A 19,969-nucleotide genomic window follows, 5' to 3' on the forward strand; every position below is an offset into this window, starting at 1 on the left:
GAACGAGTCCCCCAAAGAAAAGAGCCGCCACGCGCGTTCTCCCTCCGGAAAGGCCACGCCCCCGCCTTCTCTCGTGTCCAATAGCTGTGCGAGGGCGGGGCGGCCTCGGTCTCGCTCGGGAGAGGCTATATAGGGAGCTGCTGGCAGCGCAGCTCGCTCTTTTGCGTCTGGACTCGGTGCTTGGTTTTGTGCCTTTGGTGAGTAGGTGTCGGGGCGAGGGTTCCAGCGGGCACTGGAGGCCGGGACTTCAGTCGGAAGCTGCAGAATTGTGAAAAGACTTATTGATTCGAATGAGCGTAGTGTTTTATATTGAGAACTGGCAAGTGGGGAAGACGCAGCCGGGCTGCCACGTGTCCCGAGTCGTGGTGGCTCAGGCTTCGAGCTTAGGCTGGAGGCTGCTGGTGGCCATCGGCGCTGCGCGCGGCCTGGTTCCTAATCCCGGGCAGCCGGCTGGCTGAGCCTGAGCAGCGGCAGGAAAACCACATTCCCAGGATTTGGGGCTAGGAGCTAAGTTTTACCTGAAGGCAAGTGTCTTCTGTCGCCGGATAAAACGGTTATTTCAAAATGGACAGCCCCTGATTTTGCCGGAGACTGAGTTGTATGGTGGCCAGGTGGCGCTGTCTGCAAATCGGATCACTGAAGCGGGAAGGGTTTTTTTTTTTTTTTTTTTGTAAGTTGTATGGTGGCCAGGTGGCGCTGTGTGCAAATCGGATCACTGAAGCGGGGAGGGTTTTTTTTTTTTTTTTTTTTTTAGTAGTGAACACCTTGAGCTCTATTCCATTAGAGTGCTTAGTCTTAAATATATTGATTCCCCGCAGGAACAATGGCGCTCGGTGTAACGAAGCCGTTACGTGAAGATGCTAAGGTAAGTGCTTTTGAGAGGTTAGTTTTTAAACAGGTGAAATAAACCTGTTGATTTACAAGAATAAAAGGTGGTGCATCATTTGAAATTTGCTTCCTCCTTACTAGATGCAAAGGAAAATTCCAAAACTTACGGGAGAATATTTGCTGGAAAATTACCTGGCTAAGACCTGACAATCTTGCCAGGTATGTATGTGTGTGTGTTGGACTAGTATTTTGATTCAGCGTATGTTTAGTCTATATACAGTCTAAATGAAATTTTTTTGTTCTTGAACAGCATCCTGGGAGTTGGTGATTACTAATGAAGCTGTGGATGTCACTGGCTGTCAGATTCGTTTTGAAGTAAGTTGTGTGGCTTACAAGAAAGTGCTTGCCTTTTAATGTTTTGGTTTATGGTCTAATCAATGATGAAACCTATCCCGAAGCTGATTGCCTGAAGAAAAGCATATACGGATTCAGCTTCTGAAATAAGACCAGTATGAAAAATGAAATGAATTTTTGTTACCTGCAAGGGGGAAACTACCTCACAATAGTTTTGTTTTGTTTTCTCTGCCAACAGTGAGAGGTCGCTGTCTGCCTGTTGAAAGAGGCCAGTTTACTATGACGTTTTTAAGCTGCAACCATTTCTGTGAGTCACATTTTTGCTTAACAGTCAATATTGTGTCCTCGGTCTTATCTGTGATGATCCTATCCCGAACCTGAATTTCTGTTGAAAAAACTTAATACGGATCTGGCTTCTGAGATAGACCGTTATAAGGACAATAGCCTTTTTGGAAATAAATTTTAATAAGTTCTGATATTGGTAGGTTTGTAAATCTGAAGTGTTTTCTTTTTCTAGGTGTTAGAAGATTTACCTGCCTTTTGTATGGAAAACTGGTGATCTTCATTTTGTGGACATGGAAAGAAAACATGCAGATCAAGATTATCTGGAGTATTTTTTAGTCATGTCACACTGTCCTGGAGGCTCACAACCTGTTAACTAGTAGATTACATCCTAGCTGTTTCTAGGAGTGCATGTCAAACTAAGTATTTGTAATGGAATTTTTTTCCCCCAGTTAAGGAGTCTTGTAATCAAATAATTAATTGGATGAATGTATTTAAATGTAAAATGTGTAATTAAAGCTGTGTAAAAGTTTATTTGAAAGAATGTTTAAACTAAAAAATGGAGAGTAATGATGAGAATAAAGAGGGGCACAGTGTGGCAGTGGAAGGTCGCTGAAAATAATTTGAGTTAGAACTAGTCAAACATTGTACAGAATGGATTTAGTGTAAACAGTAATGACATCTGATCTGTCCCAGGTGATTAGGTCCCCATTCATGATTATTTTACCTAAATAGCTCCCAAGCCCTCATATTTAAATATCAAGATCAAAATGCCAAATTTTTTTCTTCAGTGAGCAGTCATCTTTTCCCTAAAATGTTTTCTTGCCTTAGAAGAATTCTATTTTGAACCCATACGGTCAAGAAAGGCTCTGAAAATGTTTCTTGCACCCATATTAAAATGAACTAAAATTAAAAGGGCTTAGTATTTGGGGTATCTGCACATTATAAAACCAGGTGCAAGAAATTCAGTTTGGGAAAGCAAGGGGCCTTGAGACTTGTTTCAATGAGAAAAGCAATTAACATATTGTGAGTATCCTGATATTACCAAAAGAAATGAGAAAGACTAACCTTAGATAAATCCTTAGAGGTAAAGTACACCTTCAGGTAAGTATTCAATGAGATTGTGTCTAAAAAATGCAACAATTGCATTCTTGAATATTGCAGCTCTGATATAAGATCAGTAATTAAATGGCATTGTTTGTGACTTTATTAGTTGCATTAATTACATGTACAGTGGGGCCTTGACTTACGAGTTTCCTGACTAACAAGGTTTTCGGGCCGATTTTTTGCTTTGAGTTGCGAGCTAAAATTCAGGTTACGAGCCAGCTTCAGATACCCCACCGCTAGTTGGCGCAGCGCAGTGAATGTCACAGTGACCGCCACAACGTCAGCCCAGCATCACGTGTCTCACTCGTTCACTTTTTGATTTGACATACAAGTAATTTGAGTTATGAGCTCCGTCACAGAATGAATTAAACTCGTAAGTCAAGGCCGCACTGTATTTAGAAATCAGTAGTAAGTAGTGTGTAAGATCCATTTAATGATTTTATAGACACCCTAATTACCTGATACTTGGTTATACAGCAAGTTCTAAGTGAACAATGGTAAAAGACTAATTAGGATCCTACACAAAACTTTCAGACAAGTGGCTACCCTTAGTCAGAGCTGGCAAACTTCAAAGCAAGGCAAAGTTGTGAAATAGACAAAATTATCCCTCTGACCTTTTCCTGCACTTCTAGTTTTGCTTCTTTCCCGATTCTTGTAATGTTACATTTCCTTAGTTAATAGATTATAGTGTGCATTTACTTGATTGCATTGTATTAGGTTCTGCCAGAGTTCAGGTCTTCTATGTCAGTAATGTAAAATACCAAGGAAAATGAAAAGCAAGATATCTTGATATTGTCAACCGTTTTTACACAAGCTATAGAGATAGCAGTACTGTGGGAGACAGTGTCTCTGGTGATGGAACAAGTGAATTTGTGACTCAGCCAGCTCCAGTGTGAGATTTAGATAGAAGCACTGAGCTAAGATGCTCCAGAACCTGAGATGAGTGGGGAGGGTAAGACTGAAATGTTAGAAAAGTGCATTACTAATGTTTTTAGCAAGGTTTGTTTAGAGTTGTAAGAAGCTAGTCATTGGAGTCCCCTAAAACATGTTTTCAGTTGAAGGTGTAGTCATATTTAGCCTTATTGACTGCAGGATCCACACCTGGATAAGAAATGAGTTGGGTGCAAAAAGGTAACAATTTTAGTGTAATTAGATTGAAAGTTCACCATGTCAGCTTTAATTAAAATTACTAGTTCACTTAGACGCCGGGGTGGGATTTCTCATTTCACACAAGAGTTCTTGCTGTAAAATGCTTTCTGGTTTATGAATGCCAGCTTGGTAATAAAACAGGCAGCTACTGGCCAAGACTAGGGACCTGGGGGATTTGCCCTCTAAATTAATAGGGAATTCAATGGAGACTCAAGGCTTAGAGACCTAAAAGAATGACACTGATAGCCCTGCTTGTTTAGGACTGGTTTCAGAAGTTAAAAGAAGATACATGTCTGCCTTTAGTGACTAGCTGGTAAGAATTTCCTCTCTGTCTTACACCATGCTCCCAGGTTATCTTAAAGTTCAGTTGGTTCAAACCTACCATTTGGTGTTTTCTAAAATTAGTTCCATTGCCAGAAATCCAATATCCTACTGCGCCTGGCTTCCCATTCAAGTGCCCTCTGAACTGATTATGTGCTTCATAATCCTCACGGTTTGCCCAGCCAGTATGAAACTGCTTTTGGCTGCTTTTATAGTTCTCCCAGCAGTTTCCCAGTTAGAGCCTTTTAATTCCAGGCTACTGGGATAGTATGCTTGTCCTTTGCCAGTTCTTATATTTTTCCTCCTGAAAATTTGATTTCAGGTCCAAACAATGCTTAAAGCATAATTAAAATTGCTTCACTGAATTGCCACTACCCCTGGTCTCTACCTCACTGGTTATATGTATTTGGTTATGTACAGAGATTGGATCAAAACACAAATGTACAGTGAAGTTTGAAATTTTATGGACCATTGTGGTTTTAATAAGAACTTCCTTAGTCTCAAGTCCTGGCCACTCTACCACTTGTCCACTGTGTGGCTGAGTTATAATGGGAAATAAGGACTTAGTCTCAGAATTGAGGTTTTTTTCAGTCAAATGGATTAATATACTGATTTCAGAGAGGGAGGGTTAGAAGCATCAGTAAGAGAATCATTGATTGCCTGCCCCCTGCATGCCCCACACTGGGTATGGAGCCTGCAACCTGGGCAAGTGCCCTTGACCAGAATCAAACCCCAGACCCTTCAGTCTATAGGCCAAGGCTCTATCCACTGATATTTTACACAGGCATGCACCCATCAAATTATTACAGTCAAGATAATGACTGTCCTCTCCCAAAAATGTTCTCTTGTAGAGGCTTGATTTTGAACATGTTAACTTTTAGATGGCAAACTCCCAAATGAGATTGTCTGGAGTTTCAGGGGAGAGGTGTGAGCTGGAGAAATAAAATTGGAGTCATTAGCATGTGGATGGTATATTTAAAGTCACAATATTAGATGAGATCAGCAAGGGAGTGAATATAAATAGAGAGGAGAAGTGGTCCAAGAGTTGAGTCCTGGAACATTCCAAGAGCAGGACATTCCAGGTTTAGTTCAAATCGTGGAGATAGTTTTGTGCCAAGGGACAAAAACTGGGAAACAAATTTGTTGTCAAGTCCAACTGCCATATCTGGAACAGAAACTAGAATGAAAAGCAAGGAGTTCAGGAATGAAAAGCAAGGGTGAGAACTAGGCAAATATCTGATGACAACTTTGTAAAGTATCAGGCAAAGTGGTCTTCAGGACAGAATGAGATAAATTTAGGAAGTGTTACAAGAGTTTTCATCAGACACTGGATTTAGAGAAGAGGAATTTACAGACTTGTTACAGGTTTGCCTTGCAGTGCTAAGCTGCTGAGGCTGAAAACTGATTTTAACAGTTAATGAATATAAATCCTTCACTATTCTCCCATGGGGCTTGTCTGCATGGCTGCGAGCAGAAAGCAGATCAGTGGATTAATCCAAAATTATGGGTAAACTAACCAGGAAAAGCAGAGCAATAATGGACCAAAATAATTAAAGATGCAAATAAAAGTTTTGTTGCCTGGGCAGTGTGGTTCAGTGGCTGAGTGTGCAGGAGGCAGGCAAAGATTCTCATTGATGTTTCTCCCTCTTCCTCTCTGAAATAAATAAAAATGTACTTTTTACTTTATATATATATTTTTTTAATTGATTTTTTTACAGAGAGGAAGGAAGAGGGATAGAGAGTTAAAAACATCGATGAGAGAAAAACATCAATCAGCTGCCTCCTACTGGGGAAGTGCCCACAACCAAGGTACATGCCCTTGACCAGAATCGAACCCAGGACCCTTCAGTCCACAAGCCAATGCTCTATCCACCGAGCCAAACCTGTTAGGGCAAAATACACTTTTTTAAAAAGTTTTGTTAAAGTTATTGACCTTGAGATCCAGGCTGATTAGGGGGGAAAAAAACGAGAGTGCTGGAAAACTGTAACAGGTAATAACAAAGATCAGGTGTAACCCCAGTGTGATTGTATTTGGAGATGGAGTCTCAAAGGAAGTGACTAAGATTAAATGAGGTCATGGCCCTGACCGGGTAACTCGGTTGGTTAAAGCAGTGTTCCAATATGCCAAGGTAGTGGGTTTGGTCTTCAGTTAGGGCACATACAAGAAGCAACTGATGAAACCATAAATAAATGGAACAACAAATCGATGTTTCTCTCGCTCTCTCACCCTCTCTCAAATGAATTAACTAAAGTTAAATTAGGTCATAAGGGTAGGGCCCTGATTCGATAGGATGAGTATTCTCATAAGAAGAGACCATGTAAGACCAGTGTGATGGTAGCTACCCACAAACCAAGAGGCCTCAGAATGAAACCTGCCTTGAATTTGGACTTTTCAGCCTCCAGTACTGTGAGAAAATTAATTTCTATTGTTTAAGCCACCCAGTCTGTGGTATTTTGTTATGGCAGTTCTAACAAACTATAACAGAAGCAAAGGATAAATGACCACTGCTATAATTTTGGGAATTTATATTTGGCTAGATAATTATAAATAATTTTTTAAAGCCCATGCAATATAATCTCTCTGGCTTTATACATTCTCCCTTTAGGTTTTTATTTACTACATTGAAATAGGATCTAACTAACTTAGAAGTGAATATTGTCTGAAGTTTTATGCTTCATAGGAAAAACTTTTTAACAAATGAAATTAGTTCTTTCATAATTACTTTATACAACAAAAAATGATTTATTTTTACTCAAAATTTCCTTTTTCTAAATGAACATTAGGATTGCAATAAGGCCGGAACCGGTTTGGCTCAGTGGATAGAGCGTCAGCCTGCGGACTGAAAGGTCCCAGGTTCGATTCTGGTCAAGGGCATGTACCTGGGTTGCGGGCACATCCCCAGGAGGAGATGTGCAGAAGGCAGCTGATCGATGTTTCTCTCTCATCGATGTTTCTAACTCTCTATCTCTCTCCCTTCCTCTCTGTAAAAAATCAATAAAATATATATTAAAAAAAAAGAATTCAAAAGTATTAAATTAAAAAAAAAAAGATGGCAATAAGTTTTAAAATGACACTTTTTTGTAACTGATAGGTCATACCTATCATGATTTTCCCCCCTATTTCATGAAAAGTACTTGGTATAAAATTATGACTGACACTTATAGTGCTTTTTATTTTTCACAGTACTTTGACATACATCATCTTGGTTTCTCCTGCAGTAACCCTGGAATGTAGGTAAAGTAGGCATTACTTAATATGTAATGTTAGTCAAATTGAGAGATTTAAAATATCAGCTGCTTAAGGTCTAGCTCACTAGAAAGCATGATTTCATCATCCTCTATACTTTGCACATTAAAACATTGTGGGGCTTTTAGTTTGAATGGGACATTTAAGAAGAACAGTAACAAACTAGGACAGTGGTTCTCAACCTTCTAGCCCTTAAAATACAGTTCCTCATGTTGTGACCCAACCATAAAATTATTTTTGTTACTACTTCATAACTGTAATGTTGCTACTGTTATGAATCGTAATGTAAACTTCTGATATGCAAGATGGTCTTAGGCGACCCCTGTGAAAGGGTCGTTCGACCGCCAAAGGGGTCGCGACCCACAGGTTGAGAACCGCTGAACTAGGAGGTATCTTAAGGAAGAAGACAAGGGCTCTGGAAACTATCATTCTGGACAATATTTTAAGGACTTAGAAATATTTAACCGGAAGAAATGAAAATCAAGGGAAAGTATGACTATTTTTAGATATTTGAAAGTATATCGTGTGGGATAGTAATAATACCATGTGGTAGGTACTATCGTTATGCCCATTTTATAGATGAGGAAACTGAAACTTAGGAAAGCAACCTAATGAGAGCAATAAGAGTAGAAACATTTGTCTATTGACTGCCTCCTGCACATTCCCCTACTGGGGATTGAGAACATAACCAGGGCATGTGCCCTGGCCAGGAATTGAACCAGTGACCTCTTGGTTCCTGGGTCAATGCGCAACCACTGAGCCACACTGGCCAAGTGGAACTGGAATTTTAAATCTGGCTGTTTTAAGTCAAGAAATGGTGTTCTTACCCACATTATGTACCTCCCCCAGAGGAGTTTAGTGTTTCTTTAGAAGGCAAAAAGGAGATCAATGAAATAAATAAAAAGAGGCAAACTGCAACTCAACTTGAAAATGGAACTTCCCATTTAGAATATACTGCCTCCAGCCCTAGCTGGTTTGGCTCAGTGGCTAGAGCGTCAGCCTGTGGACTAAAGGGTCCCGGGTTCAAATTCTGGTCAAGGGCACATGTCCAGGTTGCTGGCTTGATCCCCAGTGTGGGGTGTACAAGAGGCAGCCAATCAATGATACTCATCATTTATGTTTCTATATCTCTCTCCCTCTTCCTCTTTGAAATCAATAAAAAAGTATTTTTTAAAAAATAATATATTGCCTCCATATTATAGTTTTCTGTCCAGGTGAATTGGAGGAAGGAAGCTGGCCCTAATCAACTTCAAAGTCCCTTCTAAGTCTAAATTCAAATTCTTGACTTGCCCAAAATAACCCAGCTAGTTAGTGACCAAAATGACAACCAACATCTTCTACCCCTGTCTCAATGCAGTGCTCAATCCCCTGGTAGTGTGGTGCCACAATTTTCTTCCAGTGAAAATTTAAATTTCCTCAGAATTCATTAACCTGAAGGAATTGGTAAGATCACATTAAACTGTACTGGCTCACTGCCCATCTGTTGACACAGGGCCGCTAGCCCCTACATAATTCCTTTGGAGAGGTTCTGGGGTCCCCATTAGAGTATTGCACATGTATTCACAGATAGGTCTCATATGAAATCCTTCCTGATACTCTACCTATTACTGTGGCCCTTCCTTTGGATACCTCCATACATACAGTGCCTCCCACAGAACATCAAAGTCTCCTTTGGTGTGACTCTTATCATGGTCCAGAGGAATGTTTGGTTCTCAAATCCTCCTCCTGATATTAAGCCTCATAAAGCAGAGCACTGCTTGTATCTCCTGTCTTGCAGACCCCTGAGAAAATAGGTCCTTCAGCCTTTTGTCAGGCATTTTTCCAAGGCACTGAGACCTGGTCCCTGGAGTCAGGCATGGGTCTAGTACTTTCCTATTCTCATCTGCCCCATCTCTGGTCTCTTCCTAGCAGGCTCTCACCCTGTAATTCATCTTAAAAACCTGAAAGGCTCAGCCTCATGAGCCAATAAGAATCTGAATCTCAATAGTAGCCCAGAATCCATATTTGCCACATCAATTTTTTTATTGATATGGCCTCCAGTTATTTAAAATATGGATTTTAACAGTAAAAACAAACCAAATGGCTTTAATCAATTATTTTTATACAAAATAAAAGTACAGTTTGGGGCCTGCCTGTTGCTAATAGTTGATTAATTACATTAGTGAGAACATGGGCATTAAGCACACTAAACTTCTCTGGGGCAATTGTAAGGTGTATTCTTTGAGGTATATCTCAATTCTCATTTTTTTCTTTTCATCACTGATGGGAACTCAGCATATATTACATTTATTTTTAAAAAATGAATGTACAGACTTTGCTCTGAGTCTGACCACATACCCAGAAATGTCAGGACAGTTTTTAAATTCATGGACTTGTTTCCGCATATCTGGATATAGCTCAGTTTTTTTTTTTTTATGGGTTGTTTCTTGATGGATGTTTGCTTTAAATTCAATCTTTTCCTTTGGAGATTGAGCCACATTCATAGGCTAGGTGTGTGATAATTCAGAAATATCCTAAGCTTTCATTTATTTGGTCATTGAACAAATAGGTACTGCTGAATAGCTACCATGTGCAGGTACTGTCCTAAACACTAAAGATATGGCAGTGAATCAAATGACCAAAATCCCGGACCTTGTGGAGCTTACATTTTAGGAAAAGGGTGCTACATAATAAATAGATAAATTATATGAAAAAATGAGAAGTGGTATGAAAATAAATAGAACACAGGACACTGGATGTGTTTTTGGGGGAGTAAGTAATGGCTGTGCTTTTAGCTGAAGTTGACAGGATAGTTTTCCAAGAGAAGGTGAGATAAGCAAAGACTTACAGAGGATGAGGGGGTGCGGGATTGAGCTATGCACCTATCTGGGAAAATGGCATTCTCATGGCCGTGGCCCAAAGACAGGAGCATATGTGATAAGGAAAGAGAAGAAACAGAGCATGCAGATCATGTAGGGTCTTATTTGCCATTGAAAGGATTTTGCTCTGAGTAAAATGGGAACCACTGTAAAAAAACAACACAGAAACTTGAAGTATGATTCATACACATCAAAATTTGTGAATGCTACCCCTAGGGTCTGGATTGTGGTCTCCACCTTTCACCATTAAAAGGAAACCAGGCTTATTGGAGAAGTAACTGATTACAGATCTTAGGCAATAAATGAATAAGATGAGCTTGGTGCATCTTGCTATATAGCAGAGAGCAAGAAAGCTATCAAAGACTGCTAGCGTTGTCTTACAAGAACTCAGGAGCCAACTTGCAGCATCTCCTACTTTCCAAAGATGGAAATTTTGACTATTATTAAGGATACTAATGATAATAAATTGAAATACGTAAAATATGTTAGAATCTATGGGTTCATAATGATACCTAAAAAAACAGCAACCTGATTTTGATACTGTTAGAGGGAGGATGCTAGGAAACCAACTTATAAATTTCAAAACTAGCAAATAAAGGGACTTTCCAACACCAACTGTAGTAACAAAAATCAAATTGAAGGTGAGAACGTTTCTTTTTATTGATGTGTCTCAGTTAATAACTGAACAAGACTGACATAATTAGAATATCACCATTTTGCAATATCTAATGAATTAATGTATCTACGCAATGATCATAAAATAAAAAAAGAGAGGCAACCTGAGTATAAGTGGCTAATTGGATGTTTTAGGGTCATGCCAACAACATACTGCTCCTTAAAAATACACTTTCAACAGGAAATATGCTTTAAATATTTTTTCCCAATAAAGATAATATATTTATCCTAAGGTATTAGCATTCTCCATTCTTTGCAAGATGTCTAATCATTCTGCCCAAAAAGAATTCCTCAGGTGAGTCTAACAAACAAAACTCTAGAAAAGTGAATTATTGACATAATTTTAAAATAACTTGGAATTTATTCCTTCAGCTTCAATGGCATCTTGGAAAAGTGGGGTTATTACATACCAATACACTTTAAACACTTCTAACAACTAAGTGATGCCAGTCCTGCCCATAGTATTGTTGTCTATCTTGCTAAACAGTCATATCTCAGGATGTACAATAAGCACAATACCATGTTAATGTTTATTCAAGATTTATGGTTAATAGGTAATTCATATAATAAAACTAAGTATCTTTGAACATTCTTCTTATACAGAATAAAAATATAACCTATTAAATTTATATCCAGTGAAATCCAAATATAAGAAACTGTCTCCTATGCAGTTTTCTATTTGCCATTTAGTTAGTATTTAAATTACTTATTATTTTTTAGCTTGAATAAGGAATAATGTGTAGCCGGCTAGTGTGGCTTAGTGGTTGAGCATCAACCTATGAACCAGGAGGTCACAGTTCGATTCCCAGTCAGGGCACATGCCCGGGTTGTGGACTCGATCTCCAGTATAGGGTGTGCAGGAGACAGCCGATCAATGATTCTCTCTCATCATTGATGTTTCTATCTCCCTCTCCCTTCTTCTCTGAAATAAATTTTAAAAAAAGGAATCTGTAGAACACAAACTTCCAGAATAAGTAAAATACACATTTTCAATTTTAGGCACAGGATTCTGGGGTGTTTAAGTATGTAATTTCCTAAAGGCTATCTTTTTGTTTTCCTTTTTTACCTATTAAAAATTATAAAAATAAAGTTATAACATCACCTCAAAAGAAAATTATAAACAAATACTTTATAAAAATACAAAAATAAAGAATATATTATGAGTAAAATTAAAATAACTCAATTGCACCACTTAGAGATAACCACAATTTTATGTATTTTTCTATGCAGATAGAAATTTTAATCAAATTTGAATTATATTGTATATGGTTTATTATCCTGTTTTTTTAAATTTAATATTCTATAAAGATAACTTTTAGTGCCATTAAAAATTATTTGTCATTTTTCTTATTGGCAACATTGAGAACATTTTATTTTTATGGGTATTCAATAATTATTTAATCAATTCCCTAAGAATGAAAATTTTGATTGCTTTAAATTTTATCACAATGACAAATTTTACAGCAATAAGTATTCCAAACGGTAAGGCTACACTGTTATCTCTGGATAGTGGTTTTATATTACCAACCAAGAATTAAATGATAAGCTATCTTTTCACATTCGTTTGCAGCCATTCTAATACATAATGCCCCAGCAAGTGCCCTCTCTCCCAAACTTTTCCACTACCCAGTCTACAGAGGTAAGAAACTACCACACATTCTCAACCATATTTTGTGCATTACTTCCACCACCTTGTCCTAATTAAAATCTGATCCTTTCCTGAGGGCACTGCTTCCCTTTGCAGATTTTTTATTTTATTTTATTTTATTTTATTTTATTTTATTTTATTATTTTACTTTATTTTTATTGTTGACACTATTACAGATGTCCCCCATTTTATTCCCTTTTGCCCACCTCCACCCAGCCCCAGCCGCCCTCCTCTACCCCAGCCTTCACCACACTGTTGTCTGTGTCCATGGACTGTGCATATATGTCCTTTAGCTAATCTCCTCATCCTCTTTCAGCCCGTCTCCCCCACCTCATTCCCTCCCCTCTAAGATCTTTCTGTCCATGTATCTATGCCTCTGGATCTATTTTGTCTGTCAGTTTATTTTGTTCATTAGATACTCCATATAGGTGAGATCCTATGATATTTGTCTTTTTCTGACTGGCTTTTTAAAAATATAATTTTTTATTGATTTTAGAGAGGAAGAGAGAGGGAGAGAGAGAGATAGAAACATCAATGATGAGAGACAATAATTGATCGGCTGCCTCCTGCACATCCCCGACTGAGGATTGAGCCCGTAACTCGGGCACGTGCCTTGACGGGGAATTGAACCTTAACCTCCTGGTTCATAGGTCCACACTCAACCACTGAGCCATGCCGACCAGGCCAACCCCTGATTTTTTTTCGTGCCCATCCCACCTGGCTTGCCACCCTTTGTTCTTAGCTTAAGGCTATTCTTTTCCACCTTTTCATTTACTTCCCATTATTAATTTTGAAGAGTTTGGGACCAGATTTTCTGTTTTAGACTATAACATCTATCTCTAGTGTCCACACATCAATGTCCAAATAATCTGGCTTCTCAGTCCTTTGAGTTCTTCCACTTTCTTCCTCCACAACCAACATTTTTACCTGGGATCCATTGGCCTCCAAGGATCCATGGACAGAATTCAAGAGGTCTATGAACTTGACATTCTCTCTGTATTTCTATCTTCACATGAGAGAATGTCATTGCAGCTGTATAACTCTAATCTCTGCATTAATCTCCTCTGCTCATACACATGCTCTGTTGTCCCATTGGACTTCACTTACAAAATACTAGTTCAAAGATAAAAATATTAAGAATTGCAAGATGGCAACAACAGAGCAGAACATCAAGTGAGGGGCTCTTTTAAAAAATATCTTTTTTTTTGCCCTGGCCAGTTTGGCTCAGGGGATAGAGCATCATCCGCCTGGGGACTGAAGGATCCCCGGTTCAATTCCAGTCAGGGGCACGTGCCCAGTTGCAGGCTCAATCCCCAATAGGGGGCGTGCAGGAAGCAGCCAATCGGTGGTTTTCTCTCATCATTGATGTTTCTATCTCTCTCTCCCTCTCTCTTCCTCTCTGAAATCAATAAAAAATTATATTTTTAAAAAGCCAGTCAGAAAAAGACAAATATCATAGGATCTCACCTATATGGAGTATCTAATGAACAAAATAAACTGACAGACAAAATAGATCCAGAGGCAGAGAGAAAAATATCCATTCGATTGGCTGCCTCCTACAGGCCCTTTACTGGGGATTGAACCTACAACCCCGGCATGTGCCTTGACCTGGAATGGAACCCTGGGCCTCTTGGTGCATAGGATGATATTCAACCAACTGAGCCACACTGGCTGGGCAAGTAAGGAGCTCTTTTGAGTTCAGGGTCCTGTGCAACTGCACAAGTCATCTGCCCCCCAAACTGGCTCTGAGAGCAACACTGGAGGCAAGAAGACGAGTAAAGAGGGGTAATACAATAATCAAATTGAGAGAAGATACTGACTGAGACTAAAAGTAGTTTTAAAAATGGGGGAAAGTGGATGGTTTCAAGAAATATTTGGGCTGCCAGATGATTAGTGTGTATAGATTGTGTGATTATAGAGAAATAACGGAGAGAGTAGTTAAGAATGAGTCCAAGTCATGGCTTTGGCAATGAGAAAAATGGAAATGCCATTTTCTGTTACTGGGAATGCTGGTGAAAGTACTGGAATAAAGGGATGGAAAGGGGGAAAAAATGTTGAGTTTGAGGTATACGTATCATATAGTGCTGTTCATATAGTAGGATAGTCAGGTCTGAAATAGAGTTATTGGTTTGAAAGTGTGACTAAAGCCATGGAAATAAAATAGATTGCTTAGAAAGAGTGTGTAAGGCCCAGTCGGCGTGGCTCAGTGGTTGAGCGTCGATTTATGAGCCAGGAGGTCACAATTCAATTCCCAGTCAGGGCACATGCTGAGGTTGCAGGCTTCATCCCCAGGGTGAGGTGTGCAGGAGGCAGCTGATCTTTCTGTCATCATTAATGTTTATCTCTCTCTCTCTCTCTCTCCTCCTCTCCCCTTCTCTCTGAAATCAATTAAAAAAATTTTTTTTTAAAAGAGTGTGTAAAGTAAGGAAAAAAAAACTCACAAAAAACCCTGGTAGGTAGCTCAGTTGGTTAGAGTGTCGTCCCAACATGCCAAGGTTGTGGGTTCAATCCCTCGGTCAGGGTACATACAAGAATCAATCAATGAATTCATAAATAAGTGGAACAGGCCCTGACCTGATGGCTCAGTTGATTGGAGCATCCTCCTGATACACCAAGGTTGTGGGTTCAATCCCAGGTCAGGGCACATACAAGAGCCAATGAATGCATAAATAAGTGCAACAACAAATCAATGTTTCTCTTTCTCCCTTTCTCTCTCTCTCTCTCTCTCTCTCTCTCTCTCTCTCTCTCAAAAAACAACAAAAAACAGTAAATAAATAAAAAAGTCTTGTTAAAATTGTTTTCATAAAAAATAAGTCCGTAGAATAATAAATTGATCTCTCTATCCCCCTTTCTCTCTCTAAAATCAATAAATAAAAATAAAATGAAGTTCTTCACATTTATTACTAACTCAATTTCCAGGTGTTCATTGTCCTAAATCTATTTAAAAACTATTGCCCTAACTGGTTTGGCTCAGTGGATAGAGCGTAGGCCTGCGGACTGAAGGGTCCCAGGTTTGATTCCGGCCAAGGGCATGTACCTTGGTTGCGGGCACATCCCCAGTGGGGAGTATGCTAAATAAATAAATAAATAAAAATAAATAAAAACTATTGACAATATTTACAACATTCAGTCAACTTTATTTAGGGTTCTGCTATATTTCTCCATTGATACAAATCTTATTTTTATATTATTCAATGTAAGTTTTGTAATTTTCCTGATATATGATCTTTATAGTCCTTTTAAAGGTGACTAAGTGTTTTATATATGTTTGTGTATGTATACTGTGTGAACACACACACAGGCACACACACATGTAAAATCATCATTATTGTAAATTAGAAGTCTTTTCCACCATATTTTATTACTAGTTATTGCTGGTATGTAGGAAATCTAATGGTGTTGGTGATTGCTTTCTTATCTGGCTACTTTATTGCCCTTTTTTTATTAGTTATAACTGTCCACTATCTTATCATCTGTACATAATGATATATTTATCTTCTCTTTTCCACAGTTATACTTCTTATTTGTTTCAAATCTCATTTTAATTGTTAGAAATTCTTTGTTAAATAATGGTAATAAGGGCAGGTTCCCTTTTGTATTACTGACTTTCATGGAAGCACCAGTATTTGAGTGGGCAGCGTGGTATTGCCTGGATTTTATAAAACTATTCGTTAGCCTGGTATGACTCAGTTGGTTGATCGTCATTTCATGCACCCGGAGGTCAGTAGTTCAATTCCCAGTCAGGGCACATGCCAGGTTTTCGGGATTCATCCCCAGTTCAGGGTGTGCAGGGGGGTAGCTGATCCATGTTTCTCTCTCATTGATGTTTCTCTTTCTCTCTCCCTCCCTCTCTCTGAAATCAATAAAAACATTTTTAAAAAACCATTCTTTATTATTGTAAGAAAGTTTTATTTAGTTCTGAATTTACTATTATAGATGCCTCTTTAGCATCTAAATGAATATATAGCTTACTCCCTTTGAACTATTGATGTCATGTATTAGATCAGGTGTTTGGTGATAAACTCCACTATATATTTTTTTTTTAATATATTTTATTGATTTTTTACAGAGAGGAAGAGAGAGAGATAGAGAGTTAGAAACATCGATGAGAAACATCGATCAGCTGCCTCCCGCACATCTCCTACTGGGGACGTGCCCGCAACCCAGGTACATGCCCTTGACCGGAATCGAACCTGGGACCTTTCAGTCCGCAGGCCGACGCTCTATCCACTGAGCCAAACCGGTTTCGGCAACTATATTTTTAAGCCAATTGTAAAATTTAACTTGGAAGTACCAGACTGTTTTGACTACAATGGACTTGTAGTACAGTTTGATATCAGGTAGTGTGGTACCTCCAAATGTGTTCTTTCTCAAGATTGCTGAGGCTATTCAGGGTCTCTTTTGGTTCCATATAAATTTTTGGAATATTTGTTCCAGATCTGTGAAATACATCATTATTATTTTAATAGGAATTGCATTGAATCTATAGATTGCTTTGGGTAGTATGGAATTTTAATGATGTTAATTCTTCTTATCCATGAACACAGTATATGCTTCCACTTATTTGTACCTTCCTCAATTTTTTTCTTCAATGTCTATAGTTTTCAGAGTATCTTTCTATTTTCTTTTTTTTTAAATATATTTTTATTGATTTCAGAAAGCAAGGGAGAGGGAGAGACAGAGAAAGAAACATCAAAGAGAATCACTGACCGGCTGCCTCCGCACACCCCACACCGGGGATCAAGCGCGTCATGCGGGCATGTGCCCTGACCAGGAATTGAACCATGACCTCCTGGCCAAGCTCTATTTTCTACTTCACTTAATTTTGATAAGTTTTTCCACAAAATTTTTAATTTTGTCAATATTTTCAAATTTATATCCAGGTATTATGAAGTAGTATATAAAAATCATTTAAAAAACACTCGTGGGGCCCTAACCGGTTTGGCTCAGTGGATAGAGCGTCAGCCTGCGGACTGAAGGGTCCCAGGTTCGATTCCAGTCAAGGGCATGTACCTTGGTTGTGGGCACATCCCCAGTGGGGGGTGTGTAAGAGGCAGCTGATAGATGTTTCTCTCTCATCGATGTTTCTGTCTGTCCCTCTCCCGTACTCTCTGTAAAAAATCAATAAAATATATTATAAATAAAAAACAAACACTGGTGGGCCCTGCTGGTGTGCCTCAGAGGTTGAGGGTTGACCTATGAACCAGGAGGTCGCTGTTCAATTCCTGGTCAGGGCACATGGCTGGATTTTGGGCTTGATCCCCAGTAAGAGGCATGCAGGACACAGCCAATTGATTTTTCCATCTCTCTATCACTCTCCCTTCCTCTCTCTCTAAAATTCAATAAAAACATATTTTTTTTTTTAAAAAAAAGAAAGACCTTTCTTGACCAACCTAAGTAGATCCTCCCTGTTATTCTGTAACAGTTTACTATGTTAGTGTCTTCTTTGCATTTATCACATTTCATAAATAATTTGTTTACTTATTTATTTTATTTTTTTCTAACTTAGCTGTGATCTACATGACCTCCTCCACCCTGCCCTTGTCCCCCCACTCCCCAAATTCTTACATTTTTATTTATTTGTTTATTTATATATTTTTTTAAAAAGAAGCCACTGGCTTTTTAAAAATTTTTATTGATTTTTTACAGAGAGGAAGGGAGAGGGATAGAGAGTTAGAAACATCTATCAGCTGCCTCCTGCACACTCCCTACTAGGGATGTGCCCGCAACCAAGGTACATGTCCTTGACCGGAATCAAACCTGGGACCCTTCAGTCTGCAGGCCGATGCTCTATCCACTGAACCAAACTGGTCAGGGCCCATTGATTTTTTTTTTTTTTTTTTTTTTTTTTTTTTTTGGAGAGGAAAAGGGAGGGGAGGGAGGGAGAGAGAAAGAGAGAGAGAAACACATTGATTGGTTGTCTCCTGCACATGCCCTGACTGGGCTGGGAATGCACCTGAAATCCTTCCATGTGCAGGCTAAGGCTCTAACCATTTAGCAACTGGTCAGGGTGTGTATTCAAATAAAGCTCTAGGGGGTGGTTAGACAAAGAAATTAGAGCTAGAGATTTTTAAAATATATTTTTATTGGTTTCAGATAGGAAGGGAGAGAGAAACATTCATGATGAGCCCTAGCCGGTTTGGCTCAGTGGGTAGAGCGTCAACCTGCGGACCAAAGGGTCCCAGGTTCGATTCCGGTCAAGGGCACATGCCCAGGTTTCGGGCTCCATCCCCAGTGGGGAGCGTGCAGGAGGCAGCCAATCAATGATTTATCATCATGGATGTTTCTATCTCTCTCCCTCTTCCATCCTCTCTGAAATTCATAAGACAAATATTTAAAAAAAGAAACATCCATGATGAGAGAGACTCATGGATCAGCTGCCTCCTGCACACCCCCCACTGGGGATGGAGCCCACAACTCAGGTATGTGCTCTTGACCGGAATCGAACTCGGGACCCTTCCGTCCAAAAGCCGGGGCTCTATCCGCTGAGCCAAACCGGTTAGGGCAGAGCTAGAGATTTTACTTTGGGATTCTTTCATCATCTGGTAGATGGCATTGCCTAGGTAAAAGCACTTTCTTTAAGGAACATCGATTCCCCAGGAAGGGCTAAATAAAAAGCATTGGATTGTCCAAATCTATTATTTTCATTCTTTAATCTATAGGATTACTCTAGTTTATCACATTTTATGTCAAATATTTTGGCTCTTCATTTTTCACTTATAACATTACCTATGACTTTTGGATTATGAGGTAAATTGTTGCTGAAATTCCTGAATACCATAGCAGGTACATGTCTGTGATTTTAGGTAGTGGATATCTCAGATGCTTGCTAACTGAACGCATTGTGTAGTTAATACTTTCGTCAAGTATTCCATGTTTTGATACAGAAACCTATGAAAATAATCTGGCACTTGATGTGCTTAGGCACTTGGAAGAGTGCTCACATAACTTTTCCTCGAACCACTAATCGGCCATAGCATAGAGCTTATTTAGGGAACCAGTGAGCTCCCGAAAATAAGCTTGTTTTTAAATTAATAGGGCACTATTTTCCATTAGAGCTGCATCGGATAAAATTATTACCCGTCTCGCGTCTGAAATTCAAATGCCTTTGTCTTGTCTCTCGTGTAACTAGCAAACCGGTTACAAAGGAAATGTCACTTCACATAAGATTTAGTTGCCAAGATTTTTGAAAAGAAACAGACATGTTCCTCACAGCTGCCCTAATCGTGCAGCTTGGAGGGGCTTCAAGTTGCCCAAACTGTGCTGCGAGCAAGCCCTAGACTGCTCGGAGGGCCGGGGCTGAGCTGGAGCCCTGCACAGCTCCCCGCCGGGCGGCTTCGCACCCACATCCGGCCTCGGCACCATCCCAGACCGGACCCAGCCCCGTCCCCCCAAAAGCAGCAGGGCTTTCCCAGCCCGAGCCTCGGACGCCCCTCCCTCGGCCCCAGGCTCCCGAGAAAGTGGAGCGGCGCGGGGCCCGGGAGGTCTCATTGTCCGGCG

At 39.5% G+C, this 19,969-nt stretch overlaps 1 long non-coding RNA gene across 1 annotated transcript; it reads left to right on the forward strand.

The window, feature by feature from the left end:
- Positions 1–124: 124 nt before the first annotated feature.
- On the forward strand, positions 125–2,653 carry LOC102244582. The gene is made up of 6 exons (XR_313299.2): positions 125–197; positions 819–865; positions 970–1,047; positions 1,139–1,203; positions 1,421–1,489; positions 1,700–2,653. It is a non-coding gene; the product is annotated as an uncharacterized LOC102244582 (long non-coding RNA).
- The last annotated feature ends 17,316 nt before the right edge of the window (positions 2,654–19,969 follow it).

The sequence above is a fragment of the Myotis brandtii genome, unplaced genomic scaffold (genome assembly GCF_000412655.1).
Source record: "Myotis brandtii unplaced genomic scaffold, ASM41265v1 scaffold153, whole genome shotgun sequence".
NCBI classification, from domain to species: domain Eukaryota; kingdom Metazoa; phylum Chordata; class Mammalia; order Chiroptera; family Vespertilionidae; genus Myotis; species Myotis brandtii.